This window comes from Ranitomeya imitator, chromosome 1 (genome assembly GCF_032444005.1).
Source record: "Ranitomeya imitator isolate aRanImi1 chromosome 1, aRanImi1.pri, whole genome shotgun sequence".
In the NCBI taxonomy this organism is placed as follows: Eukaryota; Metazoa; Chordata; class Amphibia; order Anura; family Dendrobatidae; genus Ranitomeya; species Ranitomeya imitator.
Window position 1 is genome coordinate 276,454,256 of NC_091282.1, and position 20,150 is coordinate 276,474,405.

Sequence of the window (20,150 nt, forward strand, 5' to 3'; positions counted from 1 at the left end):
ACAATACTGCAGCATAGCCACAGATAGACAAGTCTGGATCTGTTTGTGTGTACGATCTGAGGTTTATTACATTCTTTCCTTATAATGGCAGCAGGCCGTAAAAGAGACCCAGTTTGGGAATATTTTAATGAAGCTCCTTCGCCTATCGGTAAGGCAGGCATGCATGCAAAATGCAAACGATGCAACAAAGAGATGCAAGGCCTGGTGGCGCGAATGAGGCAACATCATGAGAAGTGCGGTGATGAAGATGACTTCTCATCTCAGAAGATTCACATTCTTCTTGTGTTGTGCAGATCTATTCCACTCCAAACAATCAGAAACATATTGTCTAACTTCTTGGACTTGGCACTGAAGGGGTTGATTCGGTATTCATAGGTTTGTAGAACAATAGGATTAAGGCCTTTTTCTCAACTCTGTTCATGTTGTAACATTTTTGCCGTGAAGAAGAGACTGGGACCTCTGAGGAGTCAAATTCAGTTTTGAGAACTGCATAAGTAAAGCGAGCGTCTGTGATAATATAGGAGAGAAACTGCCCACTAATCCTACAGAAACCTCTGGAAGAGCATGGCATTGTGAATGTTACACATATACAGCCTTTATTCTACTGAGTTAAACAACTCAGCTTTATCTCATGATGGAAGAACCATTGGATGGTAAAATATTTTCCTCAAAAAGCAGTTTATTGAAAAAAATCCGATTTAAATAAAAAAAATCCGATTTAAATAAAAAAAAAATCCGATTTTTTTGATTTTTTTTAAAAAAAACATTGATTTTTATCCACCCTGTTTGGGAGTCATCCACTGTTTATGCACACTAGGGGATATACAAACATGATATGACACCCACACACAATTCTATCAAAGTCTGAGTTGGAAAACATCACTTCTCCCTTTCTGAGCCCCGCTGTGCACACAGACAGTAATTTTCTCCCACATACGGGGCATACTCAAGAGAAATTGCACAATAATTTGTATGTTGCAATTTTTCATGTTATCATTGTGAAAATTAAAAAATTGGTGCTAATATAACTTTTTTTTGTGAGAATTTTTTTTTTCACAGCTCAAAGTTATAATCTTCTGTGAAGCATGTGATGGTTCAAGGTGCTCAAGTCAACACACATCTATATACATTCCTTGAGGGGTCTAGTTTCAAAAATTAGGTCACTTATTGAGGATTTCTACTGTTCACATCAGGGTGTTAGGTGTCAAGATCCCACCGCTGCACAGGGGGAATCTCGAGCCATGTCCTCTGTGGTCTCTCATTATTCTTCAGCCGCAGAGGATCCTGCTCAGCAGAGACTTTGGTCCCAGTGTCTTGCTCAGGCAAATAGTAACATAGTAACATAGTAACATAGTTAGTAAGGCCGAAAAAAGACATTTGTCCATCCAGTTCAGCCTATATTCCATCATAATAAATCCCCAGATCTACGTCCTTCTACAGAACCTAATAATTGTATGATACAATATTGTTCTGCTCCAGGAAGACATCCAGGCCTCTCTTGAACCCCTCGACTGAGTTCGCCATCACCACCTCCTCAGGCAAGCAATTCCAGATTCTCACTGCCCTAACAGTAAAGAATCCTCTTCTATGTTGGTGGAAAAACCTTCTCTCCTCCAGACGCAAAGAATGCCCCCTTGTGCCCGTCACCTTCCTTGGTATAAACAGATCCTCAGCGAGATATTTGTATTGTCCCCTTATATACTTATACATGGTTATTAGATCGCCCCTCAGTCGTCTTTTTTCTAGACTAAATAATCCTAATTTCGCTAATCTATCTGGGTATTGTAGTTCTCCCATCCCCTTTATTAATTTTGTTGCCCTCCTTTGTACTCTCTCTAGTTCCATTATATCCTTCCTGAGCACCGGTGCCCAAAACTGGACACAGTACTCCATGTGCGGTCTAACTAGGGATTTGTACAGAGGCAGTATAATGCTCTCATCATGTGTATCCAGACCTCTTTTAATGCACCCCATGATCCTGTTTGCCTTGGCAGCTGCTGCCTGGCACTGGCTGCTCCAGGTAAGTTTATCATTAACTAGGATCCCCAAGTCCTTCTCCCTGTCAGATTTACCCAGTGGTTTCCCGTTCAGTGTGTAATGGTGATATTGATTCCCTCTTCCCATGTGTATAACCTTACATTTATCATTGTTAAACCTCATCTGCCACCTTTCAGCCCAAGTTTCCAACTTATCCAGATCCATCTGTAGCAGAATACTATCTTCTCTTGTATTAACTGCTTTACATAGTTTTGTATCATCTGCAAATATCGATATTTTACTGTGTAAACCTTCTACCAGATCATTAATGAATATGTTGAAGAGAACAGGTCCCAATACTGACCCCTGCGGTACCCCACTGGTCACAGCGACCCAGTTAGAGACTATACCATTTATAACCACCCTCTGCTTTCTATCACTAAGCCAGTTACTAACCCATTTACACACATTTTCCCCCAGACCAAGCATTCTCATTTTGTGTACCAACCTCTTGTGCGGCACGGTATCAAACGCTTTGGAAAAATCGAGATATACCACGTTCAATGACTCACCGTGGTCCAGTCTATAGCTTACCTCTTCATAAAAACTGATTAGATTGGTTTGACAGGAGCGATTTCTCATAAACCCATGCTGATATGGAGTTAAACAGTTATTCTCATTGAGATAATCCAGAATAACATCCCTCAGAAACCCTTCAAATATTTTACCAACAATAGAGGTTAGACTTACTGGCCTATAATTTCCAGGTTCACTTTTAGAGCCCTTTTTGAATATTGGCACCACATTTGCTATGCGCCAGTCCTGCGGAACAGACCCTGTCGCTATAGAGTCACTAAAAATAAGAAATAATGGTTTATCTATTACATTACTTAGTTCTCTTAGTACTCGTGGGTGTATGCCATCCGGACCCGGAGATTTATCTATTTTAATCTTATTTAGCCGGTTTCGCACCTCTTCTTGGGTTAGATTGGTGACCCTTAATATAGGGGTTTCATTGTTTCTTGGGATTTCACCTAGCATTTCATTTTCCACCGTGAATACCGTGGAGAAGAAGGTGTTTAATATGTTAGCTTTTTCCTCGTCATCTACAACCATTCTTTCCTCACTATTTTTTAAGGGGCCTACATTTTCAGTTTTTATTCTTTTACTATTGATATAGTTGAAGAACAGTTTGGGATTAGTTTTACTCTCCTTAGCAATGTGCTTCTCTGTTTCCTTTTTGGCAGCTTTAATTAGTTTTTTAGATAAAGTATTTTTCTCCCTATAGTTTTTTAGAGCTTCAATGGTGAATGCTGTGCGTCTTGTTGCTGCTGCCATCCCATGTCCAACTATAGCAACAGCATTAGTCAGCAGCTAGCAGATGTTCCTGGGACTAAGTCCTGCTTTTCTCCATCTGAGCATGACGACCGCTCAATGATTGTTGGAGATCACATGCTCAGGTCCTCAAGCAGCTCAGATTGGGCCATCAGGAAGGTCACGGAAGGCTGTGACTATAAAAGGATCGCACGACCGCACGGCCTAATTGTGGTGTGTGTGCAAGTGTGTCTGTCTCAGTTGAAAGCTCCTAATCTTCCCCAATCCTTGTGTTGTGAGTGAGTTCTGGGTGTTTGGAGCAAAGGACAGTGTCAAGTATTGGCACATCACATGTTTGTCAGCGTCAGTTTATAGCGTACACCAGTGCACGTAAGCACTAAGATATCGCTTGGTGCACCTGGGTCTGGGTTGCGGGTAACTATGAGAGATGGGTAGGTCTGGCTACCCACATACCTCATCTCTGGGTGTGAATACAGCTTATATAATTGAGGCTGTTGTTTGGCACATGGTCTGTGTGTTGGAAGGAAGAAGGACTCCAGTGTGTGTGGCTCTAGACCGATCCTAGGAGCTGGACATTACTCCAGCCTGTGTGCCCAGAAGCCTGGCGGAGCAGAGCCCTGATAAGGACATTCATGCTTTGTTTTTGGCTGTTTACTTTTTGTTGGTGCTTCTGGCTTTAGGAAGCAAATAAACCCACATGAACTTTTAAAGGAACGTGACTTTTGTTTTCCTCCGATCGCACCTGAGTGATTACAACTCTTACAGGGCATGCAAATGAAATTTCAAAATTGCAAAATTTTCAAAATGTTTTGCAAATTTCTAATTTATTTCACATATAAACTCAAGTCATATTGAAAAAATGTTACCAGTGTCATGAAGCATTATATGTCATGATTAGTGTTGAGCATTCCGATACCGCAAGTATCGGGTATCGGCCGATACTTGCGGTATCGGAATTCCGATACCGAGATCCGATATTTTTGTGATATCGGGTATCGGTATCGGAAGTGTAAAATAAAGAATTAAAATAAAAAATATTGTTATATTCACCTCTCCGGCGGCCCCTGGACATCAGCGGGAGGATCCGGCGTCCGGCACGGCTTCTTTCTTCAAAATGCGCGCCTTCAGGACCTGTGGAATGACGTCCCGGCTTCTGATTGGTCGCGTGCCGCCCATGTGACCGCCACGCGACCAATCAGAAGCCGCGACGTCATTTCTCAGCTAAAGTCCTAGAATGAGCGCCTTCTAGGACCTGAGGAATGACGTCGCGGCTTCTGATTGGTCGCGTGGCGGTCACATGGGCGGCACGCGACCAATCAGAAGCCGGGACGTCATTCCACAGGTCCTGAAGGCGCGCATTTTGAAGAAAGAAGCCGTGTCGGACGCCGGATCCTCCCGCTGATGTCCAGGGGCCGCCGGAGAGGTGAATATAACAATATTTTTTATTTTAATTCTTTATTTTACACTTTAATATGGATCCCAGGGCCTGAAGGAGAGTTTCCTCTCCTTCAGACCCTGGGATCCATGAGGATACATTCCGATACTTGATGTCCCATTGACTTGTATTGGTATCGGATATCGGTATCGGCGATATCCGATATTTTTCGGGTATCGGCCGATACTATCCGATACCGATACTTTCAAGTATCGGACGGTATCGCTCAACACTAGTCATGATAAAACAATCTCAGAATCAGTCGGATCCATTGAAACATTTCAAAGTAAATGTCTCATAAAATAAAACTGGTGAGAATTATTAAGTTTGGTCTGCTTATGAAGGTGCAAACAGCCTTGGAGGATAAAGGAGTTCAAAGGGATGAGCTTACCGTTTTCATCTAATATGTAGTTATGTATTACACAAACAACTTCACATTGTAGTTACAGTACCTAACATTGGCAAAATTTTTGATCTGCAGCTTTTGGAGGGGTTGTGATTTTTAGGGTGAATGCTCTTTTTCAAAAAGTAAAGTTTTTACTGGGAATAACCACTACTATACCGTCTTTAATTCTTAAAAAGATGAAAAGATCTTTATGAACAATCTGTTATCACATGGTTACAATGCATTTGATAGATGTCTATGATTTAGTTTGCCTGGCTGGACGCCTATTACATTGTCTATTGTACCTTTGTAATTGCTTATTTTAAAGTAAAAGTGATGTTACAACTATTTGGTTATTTTGTTAATAAACCGTGACTTGTAAGGGTATGTTCACACGTTCAGGATTTCCATCCTTTTTTTTCAGGACAGTTTTTTTAAAAAAATGCAGCTCTTGGCAGAAAACGCAGGTCCTTTTTTTGGTCCTTTTTTTGTCCTTTTTTGATGCGTTTTTTTATCCTTTTTTTATGCAGTTTTCTATGCAGAGACTGTGTGTTTCCTAGGAAGCTTTTTAGGGCTAAAATGGCTGAAAATACCCCAACCCTACCCCTAACCCTAACCCTACCCCTAACCCTACCCCTAACCCTAACCCTAACCCTAACCCTACCCCTAACCCTACCCCTAACCCTAACCCTAACCCTACCCCTAACCCTACCCCTAACCCTAACCCTACCCCTAACCCTACCCCTACCCCTATTCTAACCTTAGTGAAAAAAAAAAAATTCTTAATTTTTTTTTTGTCCCTACCAATGGGGGTGACAAAGTGGGGGGGGTGTCATTTACTATTTTTTTATTTTGATCACTGAGATAGGTTATATCTCAGTGATCAAAATGCACTTTGGAACGAATCTGCCGGCCGGCAGATTCGGCGGGCGCACTGCGCATGCGCCCGCCATTTTGCAAGATGGCGGCGCCCAGGGAGAAGACGGCCGGACGGACACCGGGACGCCGGGTAAGTATAAGGGGGGGAGATTAGGACACGGGGGGGGCATCGGAGCACTGGGGGGGGGCATCGGAGCACGGGGGGGCATCGGAGCACGGGGGGCGGGATCGGAGCACGGGGGGGCAGCCACACTCTGCCCACGCACTTCCGCCCGCTCCCCCGCACTTCCTGCTGCAGCGGTTCTGCACATCAAATCGCAGTAAAACCCGCAGATATATTTTTGATCTGCGGGTTTTACTGCGATTTTGACCTCACAATGGAGGTCTATAGGTGCAGAACCGCTGCGGTTCAGGAAAAAGAAGTGACATGCTCCTTCTTTTTTGCCGCAGCTATTCTGCGCGGCTTTTTAAACGAAATTACGGATCATGTGCACAGCAGTGACTGTTTTCCATAGGGTTACATTGTTATGTACCCTGCATGGAAAACAGCTGCGGAACCGCAGCGGCAAAACCGCTGCGGTTCCGCAGTAAAAAACGCACTGTGTGAACATGGCCTAAAACACAACTTTCAGAAATTATATACACATTGTCACTAAACAATTCTGAAAATTGTGCATACTTTTAATGAAATCAAACAAAGTCCAGCTCACCATGATCGACATCTTTGGAAACTCGGAGCACGGAACCGCTGTGTCAGGGCATGGAAGAATCAAGGAAATGATGAGGAATCCAGCTCAACGAGATAGTGAAAAAAAACCTTTTCTTTATTCACTTGAAAAATGTGTTCAGTGGAGGATAAAAACATCAGCAATAACAGAAAATAAAATGCGATATCAACGCGTTTTTGGTGACCAAGCACTAAGGGTTGGAAAGGTTGAGAGACCACTACAACGGGAGCCACTATTATAGCTGGATTTGTATTAGTAATTTTAATCCATATGTGCAGACTTCTTTTTTTATTACTGCTACACAATAGGTAGGGGTTAATGAAAAGTCCACAACACCTCCACTGTTTAGACTTTATCATTTTAGCATGATTATTTTGTGAAACAGAGCTAGATGATGTTCATTTACTTTCAAGCACTGAATCTGAAGTGCTATAGAGACAAAATCAATACGTACAAAATGATGCTGTTTTCAGAGGAACATCGGTATAAGTATTTTTATTTGCAATTGAATCCAAAGTCTAGATTTTCCTCTTCATATTACAGATAGTTGTGTATAATAAAGTTTACCGAAGTCTAGTAAACTGTATAGCACTTTCTTGGGTGCTTACAATCTTCATGTCCCTTTTTTCATCTAGTCAGTGTAAACACTAATTACACCAACTTAAAAATAACAAGGATGTGAACCAGGGGAAAAACTAGTAGATTTACACCTACAATAGCAACTTACATCAAACAATAGATATACCCTACTTTAACTGTATATAACTACAGCAAATAGATTAATGGCTGCACTCAAAATTAATCTGTGCTAGAGCAAGGAAATGTGCGATACATGAAATGGGAATAGCATAATGGCTTGTGAAATATATGAAAAAACACATGAGATTCTTAGCACAAGATTTGGCCAAAAGTTGTGAGCCCATCCACCAATCGTCAAGGTAATCTCAGAACGGATGGGTAACTGAGCTGACTGCCTAGTGTGAACACTTACCTATGGCTAATAACGTGGTAAAGCCTGCTTATATAGGAAGCTCAGAACCAACTGTGTTAGGATGTAATTAAAATCACAGCATGGTGAAGGGCGGTGTTATGATAGGCAATTCAGTAACACAATCTACATAGCGATCAGAGCACATACAGTGATCTGACAATAACCCAAAATAATAGAACGAGCTCTGAGACGTGGAAACTCTGTAGACCGCAATTCCTGATCCTCTCCAAACACAACTAGAGGCAGCTGTGGATTGCGCCTAACGCTCCCTATGCAACTCGGCACAGCCTGAGAAACTAACTAGCCTGAAGATAGAAAAATAAGCCTACCTTGCCTCAGAAAAATACCCCAAAGGAAAAGGCAGCCCCCCACATATAATGACTGTGAGTAAGATGAAAAGACAAACGTAGGGATGAAATAGATTCAGCAAAGTGAGGCCCGATATTCTAGACAGAACGAGGATAGGAAAGATAACTTTGCGGTCTACACAAAACCCTAAAGAAAACCACGCAAAGGGGGCAAAAAGACCCTCCGTACCGAACTAACGGCACGGAGGTACACCCTTTGCGTCCCAGAGCTTCCAGCAAAACAAATAGACAAGCTGGACAGAAAAAATAGCAACAAATAGCAAAGAAGCACTTAGCTATGCAGAGCAGCAGGCCACAGGAATGATCCAGAGAAACACAAGTCCAACACTGGAACATTGACAGGAAGCATGGATCAAAGCATCAGGTGGAGTTAAGTAGAGAAGCAGCTAACGACCTCACCAGATCACCTGAGGGAGGAAACTCAGAAGCTGCAGTACCACTTTCCTCCACAAACGGAAGCTCCCAGAGAGAATCAGCCAAAGTACCACTTGTGACCACAGGAGTGAACTCTGCCACAGAATTCACAACAGTACCCCCCCCTTGAGGAGGGGTCACCGAACCCTCACCAGAGCCCCCAGGCCGACCAGGATGAGCCACATGAAAGGCACGAACAAGATCGGGAGCATGGACATCAGAGGCAAAAACCCAGGAATTATCTTCCTGAGCATAACCCTTCCATTTAACCAGATACTGGAGTTTCCGTCTTGAAACACGAGAATCCAAAATCTTCTCCACAATATACTCCAATTCCCCCTCCACCAAAACCGGGGCAGGAGGCTCAACAGATGGGACCATAGGTGCCATGTATCTCCGCAACAATGACCTATGGAATACGTTATGTATGGAAAAAGAATCTGGAAGGGTCAGACGAAAAGACACAGGATTAAGAACCTCAGAAATCCTATACAGACCAATAAAACGAGGTTTAAACTTAGGAGAGGAAACCTTCATAGGAATATGATGAGAAGATAACCAAACCAGATCCCCAACACGAAGTCGGGGACCCACACGGCGTCTGCGATTAGCGAAAAGTTGAGCCTTCTCCAGGGACAAGGTCAAATTGTCCACTACCTGAGTCCAAATCTGCTGCAACCTGTCCACCACAGTATCCACACCAGGACAGTCCGAAGACTCAACCTGTCCTGAAGAGAAACGAGGATGGAACCCAGAATTGCAGAAAAACGGCGAAACCAAGGTAGCCGAGCTGGCCCGATTATTAAGGGCGAACTCAGCCAAAGGCAAAAAGGACACCCAGTCATCCTGATCAGCAGAAACAAAGCATCTCAGATATGTTTCCAAGGTCTGATTGGTTCGTTCGGTCTGGCCATTAGTCTGAGGATGGAAAGCCGAGGAAAAAGACAAGTCAATGCCCATCCTACCACAAAAGGCTCGCCAAAACCTCGAAACAAACTGGGAACCTCTGTCAGAAACAATATTCTCTGGAATGCCATGCAAACGAACCACATGCTGGAAGAACAAAGGCACCAAATCAGAGGAGGAAGGCAATTTAGACAAGGGTACCAGATGGACCATCTTAGAAAAGCGATCACAGACCACCCAAATGACTGACATCTTTTGAGAAACGGGAAGGTCAGAAATAAAATCCATAGAGATATGTGTCCAAGACATCTTCGGGACCGGCAAGGGCAAAAGCAACCCACTGGCACGAGAACAGCAGTGCTTAGCCCGAGCACAAATCCCACAGGACTGCACAAAAGTACGCACATCCCGCGACAGAGAGGGCCACCAAAAGGATCTAGTCATTAACTCTCTGGTACCAAAGATTCCAGGATGACCAGCCAACACCGAACAATGAAGTTCAGAGATAACTCTATTCGTCCACCTATCAGGGACAAACAGTTTCTCCGCTGGGCAACGATCAGGTTTATTAGCCTGAAATTTTTGCAGCACCCGCCGCAAATCAGGGGAGATGGCAGACACAATTACTCCTTCCTTGAGGATACCCGCCGGCTCAGATAAACCCGGAGAGTCGGGCACAAAACTCCTAGACAGAGCATCCGCCTTCACATTTTTAGAGCCCGGAAGGTACGAAATCACAAAGTCAAAACAGGCAAAAAACAACGACCAACGAGCTTGTCTAGGATTCAAGCGCTTGGCAGACTCGAGATAAGTCAAGTTCTTATGATCAGTCAATACCACCACGCGATGCTTAGCTCCTTCAAGCCAATGACGCCACTCCTCGAATGCCCACTTCATGGCCAGCAACTCTCGGTTGCCCACATCATAATTTCGCTCAGCAGGCGAAAACTTCCTGGAAAAGAAAGCGCATGGTTTCATCACTGAGCAACCAGAACCTCTCTGTGACAAAACAGCCCCTGCTCCAATCTCAGAAGCATCAACCTCGACCTGGAACGGAAGAGAAACATCTGGTTGACACAACACAGGGGCAGAAGAAAAACGATGCTTCAACTCTTGAAAAGCTTCCACAGCAGCAGAAGACCAATTGACCAAATCAGCACCCTTCTTGGTCAAATCGGTCAATGGTTTGGCAACACTAGAAAAATTGCAGATGAAGCGACGATAAAAATTAGCAAAGCCCAGGAACTTTTGCAGACTTTTCAGAGATGTCGGCTGAGTCCAATCATGGATGGCTTGGACCTTAACCGGATCCATCTCGATAGTAGAAGGGGAAAAGATGAACCCCAAAAATGAAACCTTCTGCACACCAAAGAGACACTTTGATCCCTTCACAAACAAAGAATTAGCACGCAGGACCTGAAAAACCGTTCTGACCTGCTTCACATGAGACTCCCAATCATCCGAGAAGATCAAAATGTCATCCAAGTACACAATCAGGAATTTATCCAGGTACTCACGGAAGATGTCATGCATAAAGGATTGAAACACTGATGGAGCATTGGCAAGTCCAAACGGCATCACTAGATACTCAAAATGACCCTCGGGAGTATTAAATGCAGTTTTCCATTCATCGCCTTGCCTGATTCTCACCAGATTATACGCACCACGAAGATCTATCTTAGTGAACCAACTAGCCCCCTTAATCCGAGCAAACAAATCAGATAACAATGGCAAGGGGTACTGAAATTTAACAGTGATCTTATTAAGAAGGCGGTAATCTATACACAGTCTCAGCGAACCATCCTTCTTGGCTACAAAAAAGAACCCTGCTCCTAATGGCGACGATGACGGGCGAATATGCCCCTTCTCCAGGGATTCCTTCACATAACTGCGCATAGCGGTGTGCTCAGGCACGGATAAATTAAACAGTCAACCTTTTGGGAATTTACAACCAGGAATCAAATTGATAGCACAATCACAATCCCTATGCGGAGGCAGGGCATCGGATTTGGGCTCATCAAATACATCCCGGTAATCAGACAAGAACTCTGGAACCTCAGAAGGGGTGGATGACGAAATTGACAGAAATGGAACATCACCATGTACCCCCTGACAACCCCAGCTGGACACCAACATGGAATTCCAATCCAATACTGGATTATGGGCTTGTAGCCATGGCAACCCCAACACGACCACATCATGCAGATTATGCAACACCAGAAAGCGAATAACCTCCTGATGTGCAAGAGCCATGCACATGGTCAGCTGGGTCCAGTATTGAGGCTTATTCTTGGCCAAAGGTGTAGCATCAATTCCTCTCAATGGAATAGGACACTGCAAGGGCTCCAATAAAAACCCACAACGTTTAGCATAATCCAAGTCCATCAAATTCAGGGCAGCGCCTGAATCCACAAACGCCATGACAGAATACGACGACAAGGAGCATATCAAGGTAACGGACAGAAGAAATTTTGACTGTACAGTACCAATGGCGGCAGACCTAGCGAACCGCTTAGTGCGCTTAGGACAATCAGAGATAGCATGAGTGGAATCACCACAGTAGAAACACAGCCCATTCAGACGTCTGTGTTCTTGCCGTTCAACTCTGGTCATAGTCCTATCGCACTGCATAGGCTCAGGTTTAATCTCAGGTAATACCGCCAAATGGTACACAGATTTACGCTCACGCAAGTGTCGACCGATCTGAATGGCCAAAGACATAGACTCATTCAAACCAGCGGGCATAGGAAATCCCACCATGACATCCTTAATGGCTTCAGAGAGACCCTTTCTGAAAATGGCTGCAAGCGCAGATTCATTCCATTGAGTGAGCACGGACCATTTTCTAAATTTCTGGCAATATAGCTCTATCTCATCCTGAGCCTGACAAAGAGCCAGCAAATTTTTTTCTGCCTGATCTACTGAATTAGGCTCATCGTACAGCAATCCAAGCACCAGGAAAAACGCATCGATATCACTCAATGCAGGATCTCCTGATGCAAGAGAAAATGCCCAGTCCTGAGGGTCGCCACGCAAAAAAGAAATGACGATCCTAACCTGTTGCGCTGGGTCACCAGAGGAACGAGGTTTCAAAGCCAGAAACAGTTTACAATTATTCTTGAAACTCAGAAATTTAGTTCTATCTCCAAAAAACAAATCTGGAATAGGAATTCTCGGTTCTAACAAAGAATTCTGAACCACAAAATATTGAATATCTTGAACTCTTGCCGTGAGCTGATCTACACATGAAGACAGACCTTTAATGTCCATTGTAACACCTGTGTCCTGAACCACCCAAATGTCTAGGGGAAAAAAAAAGACAAATCACAGTGCAAAGGAAAAAAAATGGTCTCAGAACTTCTTTTTTCCCTCTTTTGAGGGCTTCCAGCAAAACAAATAGACAAGCTGGACAGAAAAAATAGCAACAAATAGCAAAGAAGCACTTAGCTATGCAGAGCAGCAGGCCACAGGAATGATCCAGAGAAACACAAGTCCAACACTGGAACATTGACAGGAAGCATGGATCAAAGCATCAGGTGGAGTTAAGTAGAGAAGCAGCTAACGACCTCACCAGATCACCTGAGGGAGGAAACTCAGAAGCTGCAGTACCACTTTCCTCCACAAACGGAAGCTCCCAGAGAGAATCAGCCAAAGTACCACTTGTGACCACAGGAGTGAACTCTGCCACAGAATTCACAACAGGGCGGGCGGTCAAGTCAGAAAAAAATAGTACATAGTAAATATAGGAAAACTGACTGAACAGCAATCTATACATGAAATGGGAATAGCCCTTCACCATGCTGTGATTTTAATTACATCCTAACACAGTTGGTTCTGAGCTTCCTATATAAGCAGGCTTTACCATGTTATTAGCCATAGGTAAGTGTTCACAATAGGCAGTCAGCTCAGGTACCCATCCGTTCTCAGATTACCTTGACGATTGGTGGATGGGCTCACAACTTTTGGCCAAATCTTGTGCTAAGAATCTCATGTGGTTTTTCACATATTTCACAAGCCATTATGCTATTCCCATTTCATGTATCGCACATTTCCTTGCTCTAGCACAGATTAATTTTGAGTGCAGCCATTAATCTATTTGCTATATGACTTTTTTGGTTATGCACCAGTTCAGATTAGATTGCTGTTCAGTCAGTTTTCCTATATTTACTATGTATATAACTACAGCCTTAGAAATATCAATTAGATAATGACATGAGAACACAGGTATTAACCCCTTTCTGACATCGGACGTACTATCCCGTCGAGGTGGGGTGGGCCCCCATGACCACGGACGGGATAGTACGTCCAGTGCGATCGGCGGCGCTCACGGGGGGAGCGCCTCCGATCACGGCCGGGTGTCAGCTGTTTATCGCAGCTGACATCCGGCACTATTTGCCAGGAGCGGTCACGGACTGTTCCCGGCACATTAACCCCTGGCACACCGCGATCAAAGATGATCGCGATGTGCCGGCGGTATAGGGAAGCTTCCCGCAGGGAGGGGGCTCCCTGCGGGCTTTCCTGTGCCCCCCGCAGCAACGCGATGTGATCGCGTTGCTGCGAGGGTCTTACCTCCCTCCCTGCTTATTCCAGGCCCGGATCCAAGATGGCCGCGGATCTGGGTCCTGCAGGGAGGGAGGTGGCTTCACAGAGCCTGCTCAGAGCAGGCACTGTGAAGCAGCCTGCACTGCTCTCAGATCGGTGATCTGACAGAGTGCTGTGCACACTGTCAGATCACTGATCTGTGATGTCCCCCCCTGGGACAATGTAAAAAAGTTAAAAAAAAATTTTTCAAAATGTGTAAGAAAAAAAAAAAAAAATTCCTAAATAATGAAAAAAATATATATATATTATTCCCCTAAATACATTTCTTTATCTAAATAAAAAAAACAATAAAAGTACACATATTTAGTATCGCCGCGTCCGTAACGGCCCGACCTATAAAACTGGCCCACTAGTTAACCCCTTCAGTAAACACCGTAAGAAAAAAAAAAACAAGGCAAAAAACAACGCTTTATTATCATACCGGCGAACGAAAAGTGGAATAACACGCGATCAAAAAGACAGATATAAATAACCATGATACTGCTGAAAGCGTCATCTTGTCCCGCAAAAAACGAGCCACCATACAGCATCATCAGCAAAAAAAAAGTTATAGTCCTGAGAATAAAGCGATGCAAAAATAATTATTTTTTCTATAAAATAGTTTTTATCGTATAAAAGCGCCAAAACATAAAAAAATGATATAAATGAGGTGTCGCTGTAATCGTACTGACCCGAAGAAAAAAACTGATTTATCAATTTTACCAAACGCGGAACGGTATAAACGCCTCCCCCAAAAGAAATTCATGAATAGCTGGTTTTTGGTCATTCTACCTCACAAAAATCGGAATAAAAAGTGATCAAAAAATGTAACGTGCCCGAAAATGTTACCAATAAAAACGTCAACTCGTCCCGCAAAAAACAAGACCTCACATGACTCTGTGAACCAAAATATGGAAAAATTATAGCTCTCAAAATGTGGTAACGCAAAAAATATTTTTTGCAATAAAAAGCGTCTTTCAGTGTGTGACGGCTGCCAATCATAAAAATCCGCTAAAAAACCCGCTATAAAAGTAAATCACCCCCTTAGTTAGGGAAAAATTAAAAAAATGTATTTATTTCCATTTTTCCATTAGGGCTAGGGTTAGGGCTAGGGCTAAGGTTAGGGCTAGGGTTAGGGTTTGGGCTAGGGCTAGGGTTAGGGTTAGGGTTAGGGTTAGGGCTAGGGTTAGGGCTAGGGTTAGGGATAGGTTTAGGGCTAGGGTTAGGGCTAGGGCTAGGGTTAGGACTAAGGTTAGGGTTAGGGCTAGGGCTAGGGCTAGGGTTAGGGCTAGGGTTAGGGTTAGGGCTAGGGTTAGGGCTAGGGTTAGGGCTAGGGTTAAGGCTACAGTTGGGGCTAAAGTTACGGTTAGGGTTTAGATTACATTTACAGTTGGGAATAGGGTTAGGATTAGGGTTAGGGGTGTGTCAGGGTTAGAGGTGTGGTTAGGGTTACTGTTGGGATTAGGGTTAGGGGTGTGTTTGGATTAGGGTTTCAGTTATAATTGGGGGGTTTCCACTGTTTAGGCGCATCAGGGTCTCTCCAAACGCGACATGGCGTCAGATCTCAATTCCAGCCAATTCTGCGTTGAAAAAGTAAAACAGTGCTTCTTCCCTTCCGAGCTCTCCCGTGTGCCCAAACAGGTGTTTACCCCAACATATGGGGTATCAGTGTACTCAGGACAAATAGGAGAACAACTTTTGGGGTCCAATTTCTCCTGATACCCTTGGGAAAATACAAAACTGGGGGCTAAAAAATAATTTTTGTGGGAAAAAAAGATTTTTTATTTTCACGGCTCTGCGTTATAAACTGTAGTGAAACACTTGGGGGTTCAAAGTTCTCACAACACATCTAGATAAGTTCTATGGGGGGTCTAATTTCCAATATGGGGTCACTTGTGGGGGGATTTCTACTGTTTAGGTACATTAGGGGTTCTGCAAACGCAATGTGACGCCTGCAGACCATTCCATCTAAGTCTGCATTCCAAATGGCACTCCTTCCCTTCCGAGCCCTCCCATGCGCCCAAACGGTGGTTCCCCCCAACATATGGGGTATCAGCGTACTCAGGACAAATTGCACAACAACTTTTGCGGTCAAATTTCTCCTCTTACCCTCGGGAAAATACAAAACTGGGGGCTAAAAAATAATTTTGGGGGGAAAGATTTTTTTTTCAATTTTCACGGCTCTGCTTTACAAACTGTAGTGAAACACTTGGGGGTTCAAAGCTCTCACAACACATCTAGATGAGTTGCTTAGGGGGTCTAGTTTCCAAAATGGTGTCACTTGTGGGGGGTTTCTACTGTTTAGGTACATTAGGGGCTCTGCAAACGCAATGTGACACCTGCAGACCATTCCATCTAAGTCTACATTCAAATGGCACTCCTTCCCTTCCGAACCCTCCCATGAGCCCAAACAGTGGTTTCCCCCACATATGGTGTATCATCGCACTCAGGACAAATTGGGCAACAAATTTTGGGGTCCACTTTCTCCTGTTACCCTCAGGAAAATACAAAACTGGGGGCTAAAAAAATAATTTTTGTGGGAAAAATTTTTTGTTTTATTTTTACGGCTCTGCATTATAAACTTCTGTGAAGCACTTGGTGGGTCAAAGTGCTCACCACACCTCTAGATAAGTTCCTTAGGGGGTCTACTTTCCAAAATGGTGTCACTTGTGGGGGGTTTCAATGTTTAGGCACATCAGTGGCTCTCCAAACGCAACATGGCGTCCCATCTCAATTCCTGTCAATTTTGCATTTAAAAGTCAAACGGCGCTCATTCCCTTCCGAGCTCTCCCATCCGCCCAAACAGTGGTTTACCCCCACATATGGGGTATCAGCGTACGCAGGACGAATTGTACAACAACTTTTGGGGTCCAATTTCTTCTCTTACCCTCGGGAAAATAAAAAATTGGGGGCGGAAATTTAATTTTTGTGAAAAAATATAATTTTTTATTTTTACGGTTCTACATTATAAACTTCTGTGAAGCACTTGGTGGGTCAAAGTGCTCACAACACCTCTAAATAAGTTCCTTAGGGGGTCTACTTTCCAAAATGGTGTCACTTGTGAGGGGTTTCTACTATTTAGGTACATTAGGGGCTCTGCAAACGCAACATGGCGTCTCATCTCAATTCCAGTCAATTTTGCATTGAAAAGTCAAATGGCGCTCCTTCGCTTCCGAGCTCTGCCATGCGCCCAAACAGTGGTTTACCCCCACATGTGGGGTATTTTCGTACTCAGGACAAATTGTACAACAATGTTTGGGGTCTATTTTCTCCTGTTACCCTTGGTAAAATTAAACAAATTGGAGCTGAATTAAATTTTTTGTGAAAAAAAGTTAAATGTTCATTTTTATTTAAACATGCAAAAAATTCCTGTGAAGCACCAGAAGGGTTAATAAACTTCTTGAATATGGTTTTGAGCACCTTGAGGGGTGTAGTTTTTAGAATCGTGTCACACTTGGGTATTTTCTATCATATAGACCCCTCAAAATGACTTCAAATGAGATGTGGTCCCTAAAAAAAAATGGTGTTGTAGAAATGAGAAATTGCTGGTCAAATTTTCACCCTTATAACTCCCTAACAAAAAAAAATGTGGGTTCCAAAATTGTGCTGATGTAAAGTAGACATGTGGGAAATGTTACTTATTAAGTATTTTGTGTGACATATCTCTGTGATTTAATTGCATAAAAATTCAAAGTTGGAAAATTGCGAAATGTTCATAATATTCGCCAAATTTCCGTTTTTTTCACAAATAAACGCAGGTACTATCAAAGAATTTTTACCATTGTCATGAAGTACAATATGTCACGAGAAAACAATGTCAGAATCACTGGGATCCGTTGAAGCGTTCCAGAGTTATAACCTCACAAAGGGACAGTGGTCAGAATTGTAAAAATTGGCCCGGTCATTAACGTGCAAACCACCCTTGGGGGTAAAGGGGTTAAGTGGGTTTTCTGGGGCTGGGAAAAAAATACTCCATCAATCTATGTGACTGCAACTGCTGAATTCTGGTAGGCTGTAATGCACATGATATTTTCCTATTCACATTTTCCATAGTCGTGTAGAAGGGAAGACTGGGCTGCCAGAGCTGCTCAAGTGCTTGGTCTGGAACTGCTGGGGCCGGAGCTCCTGTTCCTGGGGGAACGAGTTTACAGCCTGAGAGAGCCAGTAACCAGGGTGAAGGGTGCGTGGCCAGTCAGTGTGAGGTAAAATGGGTTGCGCAGAAACGGAAGCAGTCTTCTTGCCAGAATGCTGATGAGGTACAGACCGCAAACACTGAGAGTGGAGCGACAGGCTGCGGCGTGTAGAGAAACGGCGGCATAGTGAAGGACTCACTGAAATTGGCAAGGGGGCAAGGGAGTGTGTGATTGATGGAGCATTGCAGTACGAACGTGCGGGTGTCAGCTGATATCCAGAGAGGCATACGCAGCACAGCCCTTCAGGTAACAGCGGCTTCTCAAGGAGACCCACGCTGAGAGGAATATTGTCGGGAACTCTCCTATTCCACAGATATATGGACAAGGGGCTCAGTGTGTAGAACCGGAGACCACCCGCTGCCACCAGAAGAAGGACTGTGTGTTATGCGAGGATGCCAGCAGACAGTATACCAAACACCTCTGGCATTCTGCGATCCACGGGGTCTTCAGAGAGTGACAGGCTATGGAGACATGATAAGTGAACTGTTAATCAGAGACTGTTAAACAACCATTTATTCAGTTTATTATTGTACCCTGCTATCTCCCTGCATAGAGTTCCCTATTTTTGACTCATTAAATATAGTTAATCCCTGCTGCTTATTACAGTCACATGACTACAAATATGCAATTTGCAAAATTGCAGTCATGAGCAGACTAAACGCTCCTTCTCTTCTTACAAAGTTCTTTACAGTGACTGCAGACGTTTCTTTTCTTTAGGCAGTGAGAACTTTAAAGGGACTCTGTCAGCACAGAATGAATGTTGAAACCAAGTACAGTACAGAGCAAAAGTTTGGACACACCTTCTCATTTAAAGATTTTTCTGTATTTTCATGACTATGAAAATTGTAAATTCACACTGAAGGCATCAAAACTATGAATTAACACATGTGGAATTATATACTTAACAAAAAAGTGTGAAACAACTGAAATTATGTCTTATATTCTAGGTTCTTCAAAGTAGCCACCTTTTGCTTTGATGACTGCTTTGCACACTCTTGGCATTCTCTTGATGAGCTTCAAGAGGTAGTCACCGGAAATGGTCTTCCAACAATCTTGAAGGAGTTCCCAGAGATGCTTAGCACTTGTTGGCTCTTTTGCCTTCACTCTGTGGTCCAGCTCACCCCAAACCATCTTGATTGGGTTCAGGTCTGGTGACTGTGGGGGCCAGGTCATCTGAAGTAGCACCCCATGATTATCGTTCTTGGTCAAATAGCCCTTACACAGCCAGGAGGTGTGTTTGGGGTCATTATCCTGTTGAAAAATAAATGACGGTCCAACTAAACGCAAACTGGATGGAATAGCATGCCGCTACAAGATGCTGTGGTAGACATGCTGGTTCAGTATGCCTTCAATTTTGAATAAATCCCCAACAGTGTCACCAGCAGAGCACCCACACAACATCACACCTCCTCCTCCATGCTTCACAGTGGGAACCAGGCATGTAGAGTCCATCTGTTCACCTTTTCTGCGTTGCACAAAGACATGGTGGTTGGAACCAAAGGTCTCAAATTTAGACTCATCAGATGAAAGCACAGATTTCCACTGGACTAATGTCCATTCCTTGTGTTCTTTATCCCAAACAAGTCTCTTCTGCTTGTTGCCTGTCCTTAGCAGTAGTTTCCTAGCAGCTATTTTACCATGAAGGCCTGCTGCACAAAGTCTCCTCTTAACAGTTGTTGTAGAGATGGGTCTGCTGCTAGAACTCTGTGATTTGGATAAACTTATCCTCAGAAGCAGAGGTAACTCTTGGTCTTCCTTTCCTGGGGCGGTCCTCATGTGAGCCAGTTTCTTTGTAGCGCTTGATGGTTTTTGCAACTGCACTTGGGGACACTTTCAAAGTTTTCCCAATTTTTCAGACTGACTGACCTTCATTTATTAAAGTAATAATGGCCACTCGTTTTTCTTTACTTACCTGCTTTTTTCTTGCCGTAATACAAATTCTTAACAGTCTATTCAGT